The sequence below is a fragment of the Ranitomeya imitator genome, chromosome 5 (genome assembly GCF_032444005.1).
Source record: "Ranitomeya imitator isolate aRanImi1 chromosome 5, aRanImi1.pri, whole genome shotgun sequence".
Classification (NCBI taxonomy): Eukaryota; Metazoa; Chordata; class Amphibia; order Anura; family Dendrobatidae; genus Ranitomeya; species Ranitomeya imitator.
The window spans coordinates 588,583,579-588,603,231 of record NC_091286.1 but is presented as its reverse complement, the minus strand read 5'-3'; positions in this window follow the sequence as shown (position 1 = coordinate 588,603,231).

Genomic DNA, 19,653 nt, shown 5'->3' with positions numbered 1-19,653 from the left:
GGCATCTACAGCTTAGTAACCGGGTTCCAGCACCGCCAGCTGGTCCTCGGTCGTGCCATTGGCTCTTGCACACTGGGGCAACGCATCTGGGTTCCAGCACCGCCAGCTGGTTCTCGGCAGTGTTCTTGTCACTGGTACTCCCTCGTGCCAAGCCTGGTTTCAGCACCGTCAGCTGTTTCCGGGTTGTGTCAAGCTCACTGAGACGCCTATGCTTGCCCCGTCGTGGTGCGGTCGGGTTAGCCAACTCCAGGGTGCCTCCAGTTTAGGAGCTTCCTATGTGGGCTGCGTGAACTGGTAGTCAAGGCTGGTTCTGTAGTGCCAGTAGGCCCAGCTCCCCCTGTAGGACTGTTGGGATTCGGTAACTGCGGCTGCCTCGCGGCCTAGCTGTTCTCTCCTCTCCTGTGGGCCTTGGGGTCCACCACCTGGTTCCAGCACCGTCAGCTGGTTCCAGGCCGAGCCTTTGGCTTAGGTGCCTCCTCCTGGGTATCCGAGTTCCGCCAACGTCAGGCGGTCCTTGGTAGTGCTTTTAAGCGCGGGCACCTACAGCTTAGTAACCGGGTTCCAGCACCGCCAGCTGGTCCTCGGTTGTGCCATTGGCTCTTGCACACTGGGGCAACGCATCTGGGTTCCAGCACCGCCAGCTGGTTCTCGGCAGTGTTCTTGTCACAGGTACTCCCTCGTGCCAAGCCTGGTTTCAGCACCGTCAGCTGTTTCCGGGGTGTGTCAAACTCGCTGAGACGCCTATGTTTGCCCCGTCGTGTTGCAGTCGGGTTAGCCAACTCCAGGGTGCCTCCAGTTTAGGAGCTTCCTATGTGGGCTGCGTGAACTGGTAGTCAAGGCTGGTTCTGTAGTGCCAGTAGGCCCAGCTCCCCCTGTAGGACTGTTGGGGTTCGGTAACTGCGGCTGCCTCGCGGCCTAGCTGTTCTCTCCTCTCCTGTGGGCCTTCGGGTCCACCACCTGGTGCCAGCACCGTCAGCTGGTTCTCGGCAGTGTCTTTTGCTCTTGTACCTTCTGCTCCCCATCCTGGTTCCAGTACCGTCAGCTGGTTCCGGGCAGAGCCTTTGGCTTAGGTGCCTCCTTCTGGGTATCCAAGTTCCACCAACGTCAGGTGGTCCTTGGTAGTGCTTTCAGGCACGGGTACCTCCTGCTTAGTAGCCGGGTTCCAGTAACGTCAGCTGGTCCTCGGTAGTTCCATTGGCTCTTGGACCTTCAGCTACCCATCCGGGTTCCAGTACCGTCAGCTGGTTCTCGGCAGTGTCTTTTGCTCTTGTACCTTCTGCTCCCCATCCTGGTTCCAGTAACGTCAGCTGGTTCCGGGCAGAGCCTTTGGCTTAGGTGCCTCCTTCTGGGTATCCGAGTTCCGCCAACGCCAGGCGGTCCTTGGTAGTGCTTTTTAGCACGGGTACCTCCTGCTTAGTAACCGGGTTCCAGTAACGTCAGCTGGTTCTCGGTAGTTCCATAGGCTCTTGAACCTTCGGGTAGCCATCCGAGTTCCAGTTCCATCAGCTGGTTCTTGGCATTTTCTCAGCCTTCTTGTACCTTCTGCTACATTTCCAAGTTTAAGACCCTAAAGTCGACGACCCGGAAGACCACCCCGATGACGACGACCCGGAAGACCACCCCGATGACGACGACGACGACCCGGAAGACCACCCCGATGACGACGGCGGAGACGACGACGGCGGAGACGACGACGGCTGAGACGACGACGGCGGAGATGACGACACTGGAGACGACGACCCTGGAGACGACGACATGGAAGACCGAGAAGCCGAAGAACAAGAGGCTGCAGAACAAAGAGCAGAAGAACATTAAGCATAAGACTTAATATCAGAGCAAAAGATATTATCTAAATTATATGCAGAAGAAGACTAAGCAGTGTATGGGGGTGAGTCCGTTCCTCCTCGTGGTGCCCCTGGATAAAGCCTGATGCTGCAGGCCAAACTGAACGCGGACAAATGTAACTTTTGTGACTGGCAGAACGGAAGGTGTAATCTTCCAACTTTTATAGATAACAACTACGGGAATGCCTGTCACAAATGAGAATATGATGAAGAAGTAGAATAGGAAGAATAATAACAGTGGAATAAAAAGAATATGTAGAATTGGAAGAATAATAATAGTTGAATAAAATGAATATGAAGAATGTAATAAAAAAAAAATTAGGTAGAAGATGAAGAAGAAGATGAATAAGGTGAAGAAGAAGTTGATGTCAAAGATGCTGATGATGATGAAGATGAAAGTGTGGGAAAAGTAAAAAAAAAAAAGAAAAAAAAGAAGGGGAAGGGCGTGGAATAGTGAAACATCAATATCTGACAAAATAAAAAAAATTTACATACTCAATATCTTTTTCACTCCGAACATCTTTAAAAAAAAAACAAACATGCTATTCTATCTGATTGGGCTAAACCTCATTGCCTTTAATGTCTCCGCCACCTCCCACAATACATCCTACATTATTCTTAGTTGTTTTCCTTGATGTAGAATGAACCTACAAGGAAAGAAAGGGTTTATTTTAATTCCGATATTTTGGTCCCATTGACTTGCATTGGGATCGGGTATCGGTATCGGCGATATCTGATATTTTTTGAATATCGGCCGATCCCAACCGATACCGATACTTTCCGATATCGGAAGGTATCGCTCAACACTACTTACCATTTCTTATTTTAAAGAGGGATCCAAGAAGTATTGTTTCTCCTTGTGGAGAGTGACATGTTAAGTATGTCGAGGTGAGAAGACTTAAAGCCGCAGTGCTCCTCTGGGAAATATGCAAATTGTCTCTTCAGAGAGGAAGAGGACTAGAACTCTAGTGCCACCTATTGGAAGTAGCAAGCCTAACAGTTAATGTCGACTCTTTAACGAACCTTGTCACATGACTTAGGATAATAGCCAAACCAGAATCTCAATTTGCAGACACTGTGTTTTGAGGTACTGCCCCTCGTCAGTGCTCAATATGCCACTCTACGCAAGGAGAAACAATACTTCTTGGATCCCGGTCAGACGCCTCTCAATCAGTCAAACCAGATCTCCACTTTACTCTGACGAGGGACAATACCCAGAAACACAGGGTCTGCAAATTGAGATTCTGGTTTGGCTTTTATCCTAAGTCAGGTGACAAGGCTCGTTAAAGGGTCGACATTGACTGTTAGGATTGCTACTTCCAATAGGTAGCACTAGAGTTCTAGTACTCTTCCTCTCTGAAGAGACAATTTGCTTATTTTAAAGAGAAAAGTCCAGCTCACCTATGTTCAAAGTGAAAATCCAGCATCACGCCCATAGACAATAAAAAAAATGCTTTATTTATTAATCCATGTTAAAATCCTTTTCAAGGAAAGTAAGATATGGACAGAGAGGTGACCTTACATATTTCTAACAAATGGTTCATTGTCATAGTGCAACACCCTATACATATCTAAATTAAAAATCCAAAAAGCTTCCTTATATTTTAGTATTTGATATCTATCCCCACCCCGTTTAGTTTGAGACACCATGAAAGGCTTCTGGTGGTTTTGTTTTGTGCATCATAGCTATGTTCTAAAATAAGTTTCCTCAATGGTAAGGAAGTGCAACCCACGTATTGCAACCTACATGCTTCACAGGTAGTGATGGACAAACCTGAACAGTAAAGTTCTGAGTCCGTACCGAACACCAAATGTCCATGCATGGACCCTTAAAGTCCTTTATTTGAATTAAATTCCCCACCCTCTTTTACCCATTATTTAAAATAAATTAAAAATAAAAAGCAAAGTTATACTCACCTGTCCGACAAGAATATAATACTCCGAGGCCTAAGTCCTCTGTAACCACTTAGTGATCGGGCCAAATTTTTAAAATCTGACCAGCGTCACTTTATGTGGTGATAACTCTGGAACGCATCATCATATCCCAGTGATTATGAGACTGGTTTTCCGTGGCACATTATAATTTATGCTAATGGTAAATTTAGGTTGATATGTTTTGTGTTTATTTACAAAAAAATATCAGATATTTGAGAAAAATGTAAAAAAATTAGCAACTTTGAAACTCTGAATGATTATTCCTTTAATCCAGATAGTCATACCATAGAAAAACATTAAAAAGTAATTTTTCCCTCGTGTCTGCTTTATATCAGCACCATAAAGTTGTGGCCAAAAGTATTGACACCCCTGCAATTCACAGGAACATTCAGGTCTTTGGAGATGGACTTGTAGCCTTGAGATTGCTCATGCTTCCTCACAATTTGGCTTCTCAAGTCCTCAGACAGTTCTTTGGTCTTCTTTCTTTTCTCCATGCTCAATGTGGTACACACAAGGACACAGGACAGAGGTTGAGTCAACTTTAATCCATGTCAACTGGCTTCAAGTGTGGATTTAGTTATTGCCAACACCTGTTAGGTGCCACAGGTAAGTTACAGGTGCTGTTAATTACACTAATTAGAGAAGCATCACATGATTTTTCGAAAGGTGCCAATACTTTTTCCACCCCCTTTTTTATGTTTGGTGTGGAATTATATCCAATTTGGCTTTAGGACAATTATTTTTTGTGTTTTTTCATTTAAGACAAATTAAATGAAGATAATAATACCAAAGAATTTGTGTTTGCAATCATTTTCAGGAAGAAACTGAGCATTATCTGACGGAATTGCAGGGGTGTCAATACTTTTGGCCATGACTGTATATCAAATGTTCTTTTATATTGTTAGCATTTTAGGAGAATTAAAAATGTAGCAGCAATTTTTCATTTTTTTCAAGGAAATTTACAAAATTTACTTTTTTAGGCACCTATCCAGGTTTGAAGCGACTTTGGGGGTCTTATATAGGGAAACCTCCAAAAAGTGATGCGATTTTAAAAACAGCAGCCTCTGACATACTGAAAACTGCTGTCAGGTAGTTTATTAACCCTTCAGGTGGTTTTCAGGAATTAATGCAAAGTGACATGACAGGAATGAAAAAGTGTATTTTCACCACCTAAATTTTTCACTAATTTCTGAACAGGCTGCTATAGCCGGCAGACTCAAAGGCCGCTATTTGTTCATAAATTGCCATGGGAAACACCAGGGCCACATAATCATGATCTCAGGGTGCTGATGGGACACAGAGGAAGCACCCACACTCTGTTAGCCATTTAGGCTATGTGCACACGTATTCTTGGCCACTGCGGATTTTTCCACAGCAGATTTGATAAATCTGCAGGGCAAAAACTCTGCGTTTTTGCTGCAGATTTATCGTGGATTTACTGTGGTTTTTCTGTGGTTTTCACTGCAGTTTTACAACTGCAGTTTTCCATACGGGCAGCTGTAAAACCGCTGCAGAATCTGCAGAAAGAAGTGACATGCTGCGGAATGTAAACCGCTGCGTTTCCGCACTGTTCTTTCCGCAGCATGTGCACAGCGTTTTTGGTTTCCCAAAGGTTTACATTGAACTGTAAACTCATGGGAAACTGCTGCGGATCCGCAGCAAAATCCGCATCGTGTGCACATACCTTCAGATGCTGTAGTCACTACTGACAGCAGCATCTAAGGGGTTAAACAGATATGGATGGTGCAAACACTGATCGTGGCTGATGCAACAAGTTGTTAGCTATAATGCACAGCTGACAGCTGCTGAATTGTCACCTGTCAGGGGATGCTATTCTCTTATATCTCAAGTAAGTAAAAAGACATATTGGCAGTTATTAAGGGTGATTAATGAGGTAAAAGACAAAAAATAATAAAACACCAGATTCCGCTCACAGGCAGAACTTCTCACTCTCTGCATTACGGCTGGCATGGAGAGCAGTTGCATCACTGACGTAACTGCTCTCCACTTCATCGTTGTGGGACAGATATGGATTATATTCTCGTCGGACAGGTGAGGAATATGGTGTTTTATTGTTCACAGTTAGTGATGAGAGAACGTGCTCGCCACTACTCATTACTCGCCCGAATATCACTATGCTCGGTGTACTCGGCGACCACAGAGCTTTTCCGGGATTATTTGGCAGGAGCTTGGGTCTCAGTCCTGCAATTATGGCGATATTTAGAGCACCAATCAACATGCAGGGATTGTCAGCCATGCACTGTAATACCGCCGCCATCTTTACTGTGATATTACAGTGATTAGCTGGCCGCACAGGGTCATCAGGTCTATAAGAGACCTGGCGCCGTCCTGCTCGCCGCATTCTGCTCCGGACACAGCTAGTGTAGGGAGAGCTGCTGCTGAGATATGGTCAGATTTGTGCTTTTATTAGTTAGTGTGGATCTGCTACTGTTCAATCCACAAATACTGATAAACCAACAGTCCTTTTAAGGGCTAATTGCAAAGTATATAGATTGCAGTGCTAGGTAGGAAGGGGAGTCTAGGTGCACATATCCGCATCAGTGCAAGCCATGCAGGCACTGTATGTGAGTATATACATATTACTGCATACATCAAAAGGGTTCATTAGGGTATGTTTCCATGGTCAGGAATGGCTCAGTATTTGCTCTGGATTTGACGCAGGTAAAATCTGCATCTGAGGTCACTGGCAGGTCACCTGCATTTTTGATGCGTTTTTTTATGCGTTCTTGATGCAGATTGTCATGCGTTTTTTTTTTTCATGTGGATTTGTATGTGTTTTGTAAGCTAAATAAAGATATACAAAAGAAAGAATTGTGATGTAATTTCCTTGTCCAACCTCTTCTTTTACATATTCCATTGAAGAATAATGTTTAGATAGATAGATAGATAGATAGATAGATAGATAGATAGCAGATGATAGATAGATAGATAGATAGATAGAAAGATAGATAGATAGATAGATAGATAGATAGATAGATAGATAGATAGATAGATAGATAGATAGATAGATAGATAGATAGATCTATAGCTACAGTGCCTTGGGAAAGTATTCCAACCTTTTCCCACATATCATGCTTCAAACATAAAGATATCAAATGTAAATTTTTGGTGAAGAATCAACAACAAGTGGAACACAATTTATTGGTTATTTAAAATTTTTGTGGAAATTCAAAAACTGAAAATTGGGGCGTGCAATATTATTTGGCCCCTTTAAAGGGAACCTGTCACCCCCAAAATCGAAGGTGAGCTAAGCCCACCGGCATCAGGGGCTTATCTACAGCATTATCTACAGAGTACTTTGCTCTGCCCTCAACACCTGCGCCGGAGCCGTAGCCTGAAGACAAGAAGAGGATGTCATCGTAAGAGGCCCATCGGACCAGGACCGCAGCGGGACCGCCCCTGGGTGAGTATAATCTAACCTCTTTTTCTCATCTTTCAAGATACATTGGGGGCTTATCTACAGCATTTCAGAATGCTGTATATAAGCCCCTGATGCCGGTGGGCTTACCTCACCTTTGATGTTGGGGTGACAGGTTCCCTTTAACTTAATACTTTGTTGCGCCACCTTTTGCTGCGATTAAAGCTGCAAGTCGCTTGGGGTATGTCTCTATCAGTTTTGTACATCAAGAGACTGAAATTCTTGTCCATTCTTCCTTGCAAACAGCTCGAAGTCAGTGAGGTTTGATGGAGATCTTTTGTGAACAGTAGTTTTCAGCTTTTTTCACAGATTCTCGATTGGATTGTGGTCTGGACTTTGACTTGGCCATTCTAACACATGAATACGTTTATTTGTGAACCATTCCATTGTAGATTTTGCTTAATGTTAGGGATCATTTTCTTGTTGGAAGACAAATCTCCCTCCCAGTCTCAGGTCTTTTGCAGACTCAAACAGGTTTTCTTCAAGAATGGTCCTGCATTTGGCTCCATCCATCTTCCCATCAATTTTAACCATCTTCGCTGTCCCTGCTGAAGAAAAGTAGACCCAAACCATGATGCTGCCACCACTATGTTTGACAGTGGGAATGGTGTGTTCAGGGTGATGAGCTGTGTTGCCTTTACGCTATACATATCGTTTGGCATTTTTGCCAAAAAGTTCGATTATGGTTTCATCTGACCAGAGCACCTTTTTCCACATGTTTGGTGTGTCTCCCAGGTGGCTTTAAAACTTTAAAAAGAAATGGCTTTCTTCTTGCCACTCTTCCATGAAGGCCAGATTTGTGCAGTGTACAACTGATTGTTGTCCTATGGACAGACTGTCCCACCTCAGCTGTAGATCTCTGCAGTTCATCCAGAGTGATCATGGGCCTCTTGGCTGCATCTCTGATCAGTATTTTCCTTGTTTGAGATGAAAGTTTAGAGGGATGGCCAGGTCTTGGTAAATTTCCAGTGGTATGATACTCCTTCCATTTCAATATGATCACTTGCACAGTGCTCCTTGGGATGTTTAAAGTTTTGGAAATCATTTTGTATCCAAATCTGGCTTTAAACTTCTCCACAACAGTATCACGGACCTGCCTGTCGTGTTCCTTGGTCTTCATGATGCTCTCTGTGCTTCAAACTGAACCCTGAGACTATCACAGAGCAGGTGCATTTATACGGAGACTTGATTACACACAGGTGGATTATATTTATCATCATTAGGCATTTCGGACAACATTGGATCATTCAGAGATCCATAATGAACTTCTGGAGTGAGTTTGCTGCACTGAAAGTAAAGGGGCCGAATAATATTGCACGACACACTTTTCAGCTTTTACATTTCAACAAAAATTTAGAATAACCAATAAATTTCATTCAACTTCACAATTGTGTTCCACTTGTTGTTGATCCTTCACCAAAAATTTACATTTGGTATCTTTATGTTTGAAGCATGATATGTTGGAAAAGGTTGAAAAGGTTTTGCAAGGCACTGTATATCTATCTATCTATAGATATATCTATATCTATCTATCTATAGCTGCACTGTGTGCAGAATTATTAGACATGTTGCATTTTGATCACATGATACTTTTTATACATGTTGTCCTACTCCAAGTTGTTCAGGCCTGAGAGCCAACTACCAATTAAGTAAATCAGGTGATGTGCATCTCTGTAATGAGGAGGGGTGTTGTATACTGACATCAAAACCCTATATAAGGTGTGCTTAATTATTAGGCAACTTCCTTTCCTTTGGCAAAATGGGTCAGAAGAGAGATTTGACGGGCTCTGAAAAGTCCAAAATTGTGAGATGTCATGCAGAGGGATGCAGCAGTCTTGAAGCTGCCAAATTTTTGAAGCGTGATCCCCGAACAATCAAGCGTTTCATGGCAAATAGCCAACAGGGTCGCAAGAAGCGTGTTGGGCAAAAAAGGCGCAAAATAACTGCCCATGAATTGAGAAAAATCAAGCGTGAAGCTGCCAAGATGCTATTTGCCACCAGTTTTGCCATATTTCAGAGCTGCAATGTTACTGGAGTAACAAAAAGCACAAGGTGTGCGATACTCAAGGACATGGCCAAGGTAAGGAAGGCTGAAAAAAGACCACCTTTGAACATGAAACATAAGATAAAACATCAAGACTTGGCCAAGAAATATCTTAAGACTGACTTTTCATAGGTTTTATGGACTGATGAAGTGAGAGTGACTCTTGATGGGCCAGATGGATGGGCCAGAAGCTGGATCAGTGAAGGGCAGATAGCTCCGCTCCGACTCAAACGCCAGCAAGGTGGAGGTGGGGTTCTGGTATGGGCTGGTATCATCAAAGATGAACTTGTGGGACCTTTTCGGGTTGAGGATGGAGTGAAGCCCAACTCCCAGACCTACTGCCAGTTTCTGGAAGACAACTTCTTCAAGCAGTGGTACAGGAAGAAGTCGGTATCGTTCAAGAAAAACATGATTTTCATGCAGGACAATGCTCCATCACATGCCTCCAACTACTCCACAGCGTGGAGCTGTGGCTGGCTGGCCAGTAAAGGTCTCAAAGAAGAAAAAATAATGACATAGCCCCCTTGTTCACCTGATCTGAACCCCATAGAGAACCTGTGGTCCCTCATAAAATGTGAGATCTACAGGGAGGGAAAACAGTACACCTCTCGGAACAGTGTCTGGGAGGCTGTGGTGGCTGCTGCACGCAATGTTCATCATAAACAGATCAAGCAACTGACAGAATCTATGGATGGAAGGCTGTTGAGTGTCATCATAAAGAAAGGAGGCTATATTGGTCACTAATTTTGGGGGGTTTTGTTTTTGCATGTCAGAAATGTTTATTTCTAAATTGTGTGTAGTTATATTGGTTTACCTGGTGAAAATAAACAAGTGAGATGGGAATATATTTGGTATTTATTAAGTTGCCTAATAATTCTGCACAGTAATAGTTAACTGCACAAACCGATATCCTCCTAAGATAGCCAAAGCTAAAAAGAACCCACTCAAACTTCCAAAAATATTAAGCTTTGATATTTATGAGTCTTTTGGGTTGATTGAGAACATAGTTGTTGATCAATAATAAAAATAATCCTCTAAAATGCAACCTGCCTAATAATTCTGCACACAGTGTATATCTATTTATCTATCTATCAATATATCTATCTGTAGATAGATAGATAGATAGATAGATAGATAGATAGATAGATAGATAGATAGATAGATAGATCTATAGATATAAAAGAGGAAAACAGAGCAGCATAACAGGGAAAAATAGTCCCGCTGCATATAGCTCCCAAAGGCAAAGTCCAAACCTTGTATGTAGAAATCCAAAAAGCAGGAGCAGCATACTCTGATAAGTGGAAAAAAGGAGCCTTTATTTAGCTCATGACAGCAATGTTTTGGCTCAGACAAATGAACCTTTTTTATGTATAGATAGATAGATAGATAGATAGATAGATAGATAGATAGATAGATAGATAGATAGATAGATAGATAGAGAAAAAAGGACAAAAAGCAGCACAAAACAGAGGAAAAAAGGGGGTGCAAAGTTTTTCAGGCATGTACCAAACCTTGAATACAGCAAAAAAATGATGAAGGCAGCACACCAGTTGTAATATACAGATAAGGTTTATTAGCCCTTATGCGAGGTTTCGGTCCCAAGTGTGGACCTTTCTTAAGCAAAGCTCAAAGTGCCAGTGCATGGTATTATATAGTGAACATAACATTGAATCAATAACTAGTTGTCCAAAAAGCATTGTTTCTCCTTGCGGAGATCGACATGCTAAGCATGCCGAGATAAGGAGACTTAAAGCCACAATGCTCCTCTGGGTAATGTGCTAATTATGCAAATTGATGAGGGGCAGTAACCCGAAACACAGTGTCTGCAAATTGAGATTTTGGTTTGGCTATTATCCTAAGTCATGTGACAAGGCTCGTTAAAGGGTCAACATGGACTTGTAGGATTGCTACCTTCCAATAGGTGGCACTAGAGTTCTAGCTCTCTTCCTCTCTGAAGAAACAATTTGCATAATCAATAAATAGAAATTAATAAAAAAATGCATTATATCACAGTTAGAAAAAGGATGTACCAACATGATAATATCAGATACAGTGTACATAAAGTGCTCTACTGTGCCATTAATATTGCATACGTACAAAAATATCAATGAAAACCTTATGAGCATAATTAGAAGTCAAATACAGCTGTGTCCATTTTTTTCACACGTATGACTCACTCCATTCTTAATGCAAAAAAATTTGCGCCCATAAACGGCATTCTAGTACATCAAATGCGCATGTCAGGAAATACATTTTAACAAACAATACACTGGTGGTTCCGCTCATGCGTAGCCACGAGCCTAAAGTCCATGGTGCCATCTTGGAAATGTCCGCCGCACTGAGCAGATGCCAAGAGTGAGCAGAATGAAAAAAGAATTTCTGACCACATCAAGAACTTCCGCTCATGCGCGGTTTATAATTGAAGTTTGCAATGACATCATAGATAGTCCAAGAGATCTATTGATTGTACATGCATTTCAATAAGGAATCCACATAAAGGTCATGATAAAACAGCACTCAAAATTTATGAAAAATATATATGAAAAATTAAAATTCTTGTCACAAGCCTGAAGTTTCCAGGCATAGTATAAAAAATACAAGCCAGATATTGAACAGTCTGGTATCGCTGTCGGATGCCTGATCTATTTGTCATACAAATTGTGGCAATTCAGCCCTACATTCCACTGTATTTGCTGTCTGTTACCCTAGGGCTATAAAGTATTTTGGGGTAAAAAAAAAAAAAAAAAAACTCAAGGCCACATTTTGAACAGTTTGTTATCTCCATCAGACGCCTGGTCAATCTGTGCTCTACAAATTGTGGCATTAGATTAGAGGCTTGCATTCACCTTTTTTTTTAAATGCGCAAGGCGCGTGGCAAGGAACGAGGAAGTGGACGTGGACGTGATGGTGATGGTGCATGCAGAGATTGAGGCCGTGGGCAGCTGAAAGTGGACCACAACAAACACCAACATCTTATCGCTCGACCTTCATGCCCCCATTACTAGCTGACCGCAGCAGCACACCACTATTGAAGCCAGAGTAGGTTGAAAAGGTTGTTGGTTGGATAGCGGATAATACTTCCAGTTACTTTGCCACCACCACCAGCACCCTGTCTTCCACATGGTCAAGTCTGAATAGCCTTGAGTCTGGCCAACATATTCTTCACCCTGATCCTCCTTCCTCTTACCATGCTGAGTGCCCTGAGACAACTGATCCAACATTTGGACACTCCGAAGAGCTGTTCTCTTTTCCATTTATCGATTCGGGCCTCTCTCCTGGTCCACTTGAAGCAGGGCAAGAGAGATTCCATGTAATAATTCCAAATATTTGAGTATCCACTGTCACACAAAGGCGACGGTGGGAACGTGTCACAAGAGGTGGATGATGAGACACAATTGCCAGAAACTCAGGAGGAGGGCCAGGGTACTGAAGTGGAAGAAGAGGTGTGGATGATACAGTAACTGACCCAACCTGGCAGGAGGGCAAGCAGAGCGAGGACAGCAGCACACAGGGGGAGGGAGGCGTAGCAACCCAACAAGCAGGAGGAAGCAGCGTGGTGGCCACAGACAGGAGGCGGGCAACCTTTCCCCGCAACACCTAAATGACGGAAGTTGCCAGTCCAACTGTTCGGTCTTCCCGAGTCTGGTTGTTTTTTAAAGACTATGCCTATAACCGCAAACAGGCCATTTGCACCGACTGCCATTCCTGCATCAGCAGTGGTAGCAAAACTACCAGCCTGACCACCTCCAACATGATCAGGCACATGGTAGCAAAGCACCCGACTTTGTGGGCCAAACCACAGGCACCAGGAACAGTGTCTGCGGGTAGCACCACTGCTTCTACCACTGTTGTGCGTGAAAGCAAATCCTCTGTCCACGGTGCATGCAAAGATGCCTCCTGCCTTGCACCTGTTGTTACCCACACTCAACTAGCAACATCATCAAGTATGTCCACGTCCTCGTCCCAGCGAAGCCTTCAGTTGTCCATACCACAGTCATTGGAACGCAAGCAGAAGTACGCATCCAACGCCCCAGAGGCCACAGTACTAAATTCACACAATTCTCATCTGCTTGCGCTCGAAATGATGCCTTTTAGGCTTGTGAAGACGGAAGATTTCTGCAACCTGATGGCGGCAGCCATCCCAAGGTATTCGGTCTCCAGCAGCCACTATTTCTCCCAGTGTGCCATACCGGCATTATACCAGCATGTGTCCCACAACATTACTCGTACCCTCAACAATGCTGTTACTGGGAAAGTCCACCTAACCATGGATACGTGGACAAATGCTTGTGGGCAGGGATGGTACATCTCACTGACGGCACACTTAGTTAACATAGTGGAAGCCGAGACCCAGTCAGACCTTGGGATGGTGTGCATCCTCCCAACCCTGAGGATTGCAGGCCCTACATCAGTCTGGGTTGCCCCCACAGTCTACAGCTCCTACCCCTCCTCCTCCTCTTCTTCAGCCTCCATCTCCGAAAATAGCACATCAGTCACAAGCTGGAAACACTGCAGCACTGCCTCAGCCAAGCGCCAACAGGCTATGCTGAAGCTAATATGCTTAGGTGACAAACCGCACAATGCTGGAGAGTTGTAGACAGCTCTGAAAGAGCAGTCAGATCTGTAGCTGACACTGCTAAACCTACAGCCAGGGAAGATCGTATGTGATAAGGCCCAGAACCTGGTGGTGGCTCTGAGGCAAGGCGAGCTCACACACGTGCCATGCCTGGCCCATGTGCTTAACCTCATGGTTCAGCAGTTTTTCAAAAACTACCTGGAGCTGCCAGATCTGCTTGTGAAAGTATGCCACTTGTGTGCCCATTTTAGAAAGTCAACTACAGCTTCAGCTGCCCTTGCCATGCTTCAGCAGCATTTGCAGCTTCTGGCTCACCGACTGGTGTGTGATGTCCCCACACCTTGGAACTCTACATTGCATGTGTTGGAAACGATTAGTGAGCAGAAGAGTGCTGTTAGTTGACTACCATCATCAACAAGGCCATTGTTATTCAGTAGACTGACTCCACACATAAGACCTCAGGAGTGGATATCGATGTCAGACATATGTGCCATCCTGCAAAACTTTGAAGAATCCACCAAGATGGTGAGCGGCGATGATGCCATAATTAGCATCACCATCCCACTTCTCTGAATTCTGAAGAGCTCTCTGCACACAATGAAAGAGGATGCATTGCAGGCGGAGCACGAGGACATGCAGCAAGGAAGCATACAGGGTGATGGCACACAGCCCTGCCTCATGTCATCCCAACATGGATTGGTTGACAATGAGGAAGAGGAGGAAGAGGAAGAACAGGAGCTATAGACGGTACTACAAGCACAGCTGTCATACCATCTGTTCAGCGTGGATGACCTGAGGACAGGGAGGAGTGTTGTGAATTCTGCTCTTGGGTTCCCTCCAGTGGTTGTTGGTGGGAATGCAGTTGTCTCTGACTCGCAGTCCTGGCCAGGTGTATTGGATAATTACAATTCTGACTGGGATATTTAGGTGTGCAGGATCCTTTAGCCCTTACCAGTTGTCAATGTTTCTCTGGAAGTGTTGGATCTCTGCCTGGCCTCTCCTGCTTATCTGCCAGTTCAGCAAAGATAAGTGTCTGTTTCTTTTCCTGTGGCACAGTGTGCTTATTTTCAGTACTGTTCGTTTGTTTTTCTTTTGTCCAGATTAGACTGTGTCTGTGTTTTCTCAGTCTGGTTGGTTTCACTGGAGTTGCAGATATACGCTCCTACATCTTTAGTTAGATGTAGGAAGTTTTTTTGTATATTCTGCTGTGGATTTTTGAAGGGTTTTGATACTGACCGCACAGAACTCTGTCCTATCCTGTCCTATCTAGCTAGAGTGGCCTCCTGTGCTAAATCCTGTTTTTTCTGCCTGTGTATGTTTTTTCCTCTCCGACTCACCGCCAATATTTGTGGGGGGCTGTCTGTCCTTTGGGGATTTTCTCTTAGGCAAGACAGTATTCCGATTTACATCTTGAGGGGTATTTAGTCCTCCGGCTGGGACGAGGTGTCTAGGTGTGTTAGGCACACTCCACGGCTACTTCTAGTTGCGGTGTTAAGTTCAGGTTTGCGGTCAGTATAGTGGCCACTTTCTCCAGTGAAAGTTCTCATGCAGCTCCAAGGTCACCGGATCATAACAGAGGAGGACACCTTGGTCAGTTATCCTGTTGGTGAGGACATGGAAAGCTTGTCCGTTACGAGTCTGGCACGCATGGCTGACTTTATGTTGCACTGCCTTTCCCGTGACCCTCGAATTCTGAAAATTTATAGTGACACTCATTACTAGTTGGTGACACTTCTAGACCCATGCTACAAGGAGAACTTTCAATCTCTTCTTCCAGAGGCAGACAGGTGTACAAAAATGATGCATTTTAAAAACAATTCCCATCTCAAAACGCTGGTGGCAGACATAAATGTTTGTTGGACAACCAAGGAGTACAGGCGAGAAAGACACAACTCCAATCCAGCAGAGGCAGGGGAACACTGGCAAAGTTCTAGGACAGTTTTCTCTGACCCTCCCATCACCCTGGCCCTGAGGCGCGGGACAATGTCACAAGGATTGGAATGTTTGGGAAGATACTGAGGGAGTACCTTGCTAACCGTACCAACGTCCTCCGTGATTCCTCTGTGCCTTTTAATTATTGGGTATCCAAGCTGGACACGTGGAATGAACTGTCTCTTCGCCTTGGAAGTCCTGGCTTGCCCTGCCACTAGCGTTTTGTAAGAGCAGATTTTTAGTGCCACTGGTGGGATTATAACAGATAAGCGCATTTGCCTGTCAACTGAAAATGCAGACAGGCTGACTTTTATAAAAATGAGCAAGGGCTGGATTGTGCCAGACTTTTCTACACCACCAAATGATAACAGCGAAACATTACCTCCAAAACAATGTCTTTTTTGGAGGTGTATTCCCATGCACCTCTTCACACCCACACATGGGTATGATTTAAGCTATTTGGTGTCCCCCTTCTCCTCATCCTCATCATCCACCACCACTAGAACACTAGGGTGAATGTGTTCTGCGATGCTACAGCCAGTCTAAGCTTTTGCAAGGGTGTCTATGATGCCTTTAAAATAAAAAAAAAACATGTACCCCCCCAGGGGGAAATTTTTGTCACCCCATGCACTTAGTGTATGGTATTCCAAGTATAGGAGACCAGCTCCTTTATAATGGGAACTTTTTTTATGAGGCCTTCCTCCACGTCAAGGTGCATTGGAGTGCCTCCTAATTTTTGGATTCACAAATTTTGTTTGAATGCAGATTGCACATTTTTTCTTAGTACAATAAACCTCATTTCAAGGCAGAAACATTACTGTGTCCAACAGTTATTAGATATATAAAACTGAAATAGCTGTTGCAAAAAAAACAATTTTTTATAAAACATTAAGCTTAAGATTAATAGGAGTGCCCAAACTTTTTCATATAACTCTATTTTTAAACCTTAAAAGGACCCCCGAGGGGGAAGATCGCGGTAAAAATGCTCGGTTCTCCCATAGACTTACATTGGGCTTGTTGTTCTGGCCGAGTACCCGAGTATTCCAATTTCCTCAACCCGAGCAACGAGCACCGGAGCATTTTACTGCTCGCTCATCACTATTCAGGGTCTATTACTTAATAGAGATGGGTGAGCCCATAAAGTGAGCACATTGCTACTTACCTCTGCATACAAATTCATGACTATTGCACACATCCCTGCTGCAGACAATCTCTGAGCTCTACCTCAGCAGTGTCCTTATGCTCAGTGACTGGTTGCAGCAGTGATGTGCGCAGTAGTCATTCCTTACATCTGCAGTCAATATAGAGTGACGGAAGTAGCAGTGGGGAGTCATCCCTGGACTTGGTAATTGTGAGTACTATCTGATTTTATTAATTTAACAAAAAGCCGTAAGAGACCAGAAACCGAAAAGTGAAAAGCTCCTTTAAGAATATAATGTCTCTGATGGTCATATGCAAAATATTAATATTATTATTAATTCAGCTAAAATAGGCAGGAATGGTCAATAATCTGCTGGTACATATCTCATGTGTTTGGCCAGTTTAACAGTGCCATCATTTCCGTAGTGCTACTGCCATCTCCTTGTTATCTATGCTGAGTTGCAAATGTAATTAACATTATTGTCATTGCTTTTTGCAGTTATCAGGACTTGATTAAAAGGATGTGAAACCTGATGACAATAACGCCATTCTGGAAGATGTAGATAACCAGTCCTATTTCTGAGCCACTTTTGCTATCTGTGCTTTAGTGTTTTTTCCCTCCTTAATCTAAACCGAGATCGGCACATTTCCTATTTATTTGCCTTTAGCGTCCACAGCACACGGCTTCTCACTTTCCTGTCATAGTGACAGCATACTGTGAGAACCTCTCAGTTATTTTCTGAGTACTCACAGCTGTTATGACATTTATAAAATATAGTATGCTTGCCCTTCTGTAAAACATATCAAAATATCAACATTTTCCAGAAATGTTTTAAAGAACTTTAAACTTACTCTTGGTTATAACTAAAATACAATATTAAATGTATTCAGAAACAAGACAGCGGGCCAAATCTCTCATGTAAATATTATCTGCTATTTTCTGGGCTAGTAAAGGGGGCATATTAGAATTTTATTGAAATGTATTTTCCTGGAAATCTACTTGCGAGTAGAGTTGAGCGACCTTGACCTTTTTAGAGTCGAGCCGGGTTTCGCGAAACCCGACTATCTCAAAAGTCGGGTCGAGTGAAATCGCCCGATTATGACGTAAAGTCGGGATCGACCGAAACACGAAACCCAATGCAAGTCAATGGGGCAGCATAGTCGGCAGTGAGTGGGGGCCAGGAAAACACCTAGAGTGCCCATTTTAATGTCAAAACCATCCATTCTTCTTAATGAAGCTTGTCAAGCGTAATTTACCTTATAATAATTGGAAGGCATTTGAAATTGGGGGTCATTTGGCTAAAGTTGTGGTGGGTAGGGCTGGTTCAAGTAATTAGTGGGCCCAGGAAATCTGGACCACGTCACGGCAGTGGAGCAGGGAGAGGTAAGTATTTCAACTTTGCAAGTGCTGTGAACCTGAGCAAGCAGGGGGGGCCTACTCGTTGGCATTGGCACTGGCACAGGGCCCCTCAAAGTACAGCGGTGTGTTTGCACGGCGGGGGCGCCTCCCACCGGCAGCAACACTTTTGCGTACCATGAGAGGCCCTGTGCCAGTGACGTCGCCAACTAGTATTCCTCCCCCCACCTGATGAAGGAACCTGCACTTTCATCTGCACCTTCCTGTTTGTCCCCGTGTAAGGTGGTATGGTATGCGGGAAGGGGGACCTGACTTTCAGCAGGGTCACAATTTTGCAGTGTAGCGTGCACGGGAAATGTTGCGTTATGGGTCAATGTACCAGCAGACTCATCTATCACTGGCTGGGCAATGGGCAGGATGAGGAGGAAACACAGATATAGGCCCAAAGAATAAAGTGGGCTAAATGCAGTTCAAAATTGGTAACACAGGACTAATCAGGGGGCATTGCAGTGGAGGACAACTGGAATGAGAGGCTGACACAGAGAGTAGGCCCAAATCAGTAAGTAGTCGAAATGCAGTTCAAAATTGGCAACAGTAGTAAACAGGCGGCACAGCTTTGTTCAGTGGAGGAGAACAGCAAGGAGTGGCAGACACCGATAGTAGGCCCCAACCCAACTAGTAGGCCAAATGCAGTCTAACATTAACAACTACTTAACGAGCGCCTGAAAACGGAATTTCAGGACAGGAAACCAGGAGAACAGCAAGGAGCGGCAGACACCGATAGTAGGCCCCAAACCAACTAGTACGCCAAATGCAGTTGTTCCGTTTAACCACAATTTAATGAGAGCCTGAAGATAGAAGTTCAGGAAAGGCAACCTGGAGAACACCTTGGAGTGGAACACACCATCTCTCTACACCCCATATCCAATTTGTAGGCCTAATGCAGCGTAGTTTCCAACAACTACTAAACGAGAGCATGATGATCGAAGCATTGGCGAGGAAACCTGGGGAACACCTTGGAGTGGAACACACCATCTCTCTACAGTGGAACACACCATCTCTCTACACCCCATACCCAATTTGTAGGCCTAATGCAGCGTAGTTTCCAACAACTACTAAACGAGAGCCGGAAGATCGAAGCAATGGAGAGGAAACCTGGGGAACACCTTGGAGTGTAACACACCATCTCTCTACACCCCATACCCAATTTGTAGGCCTAATGCAGCGTAGTTTCCAACAACTACTAAACGAGAGCCGGAAGATCGAAGCTCAGGAAAGGCAACCTGGAGAACACCTTGGAGTGGAACACACCATCTCTCTACACCCCATACCCAATTTGTAGGCCCAATGCAGCGTAGTTTCCAACAACTACTAAACGAGAGCCGG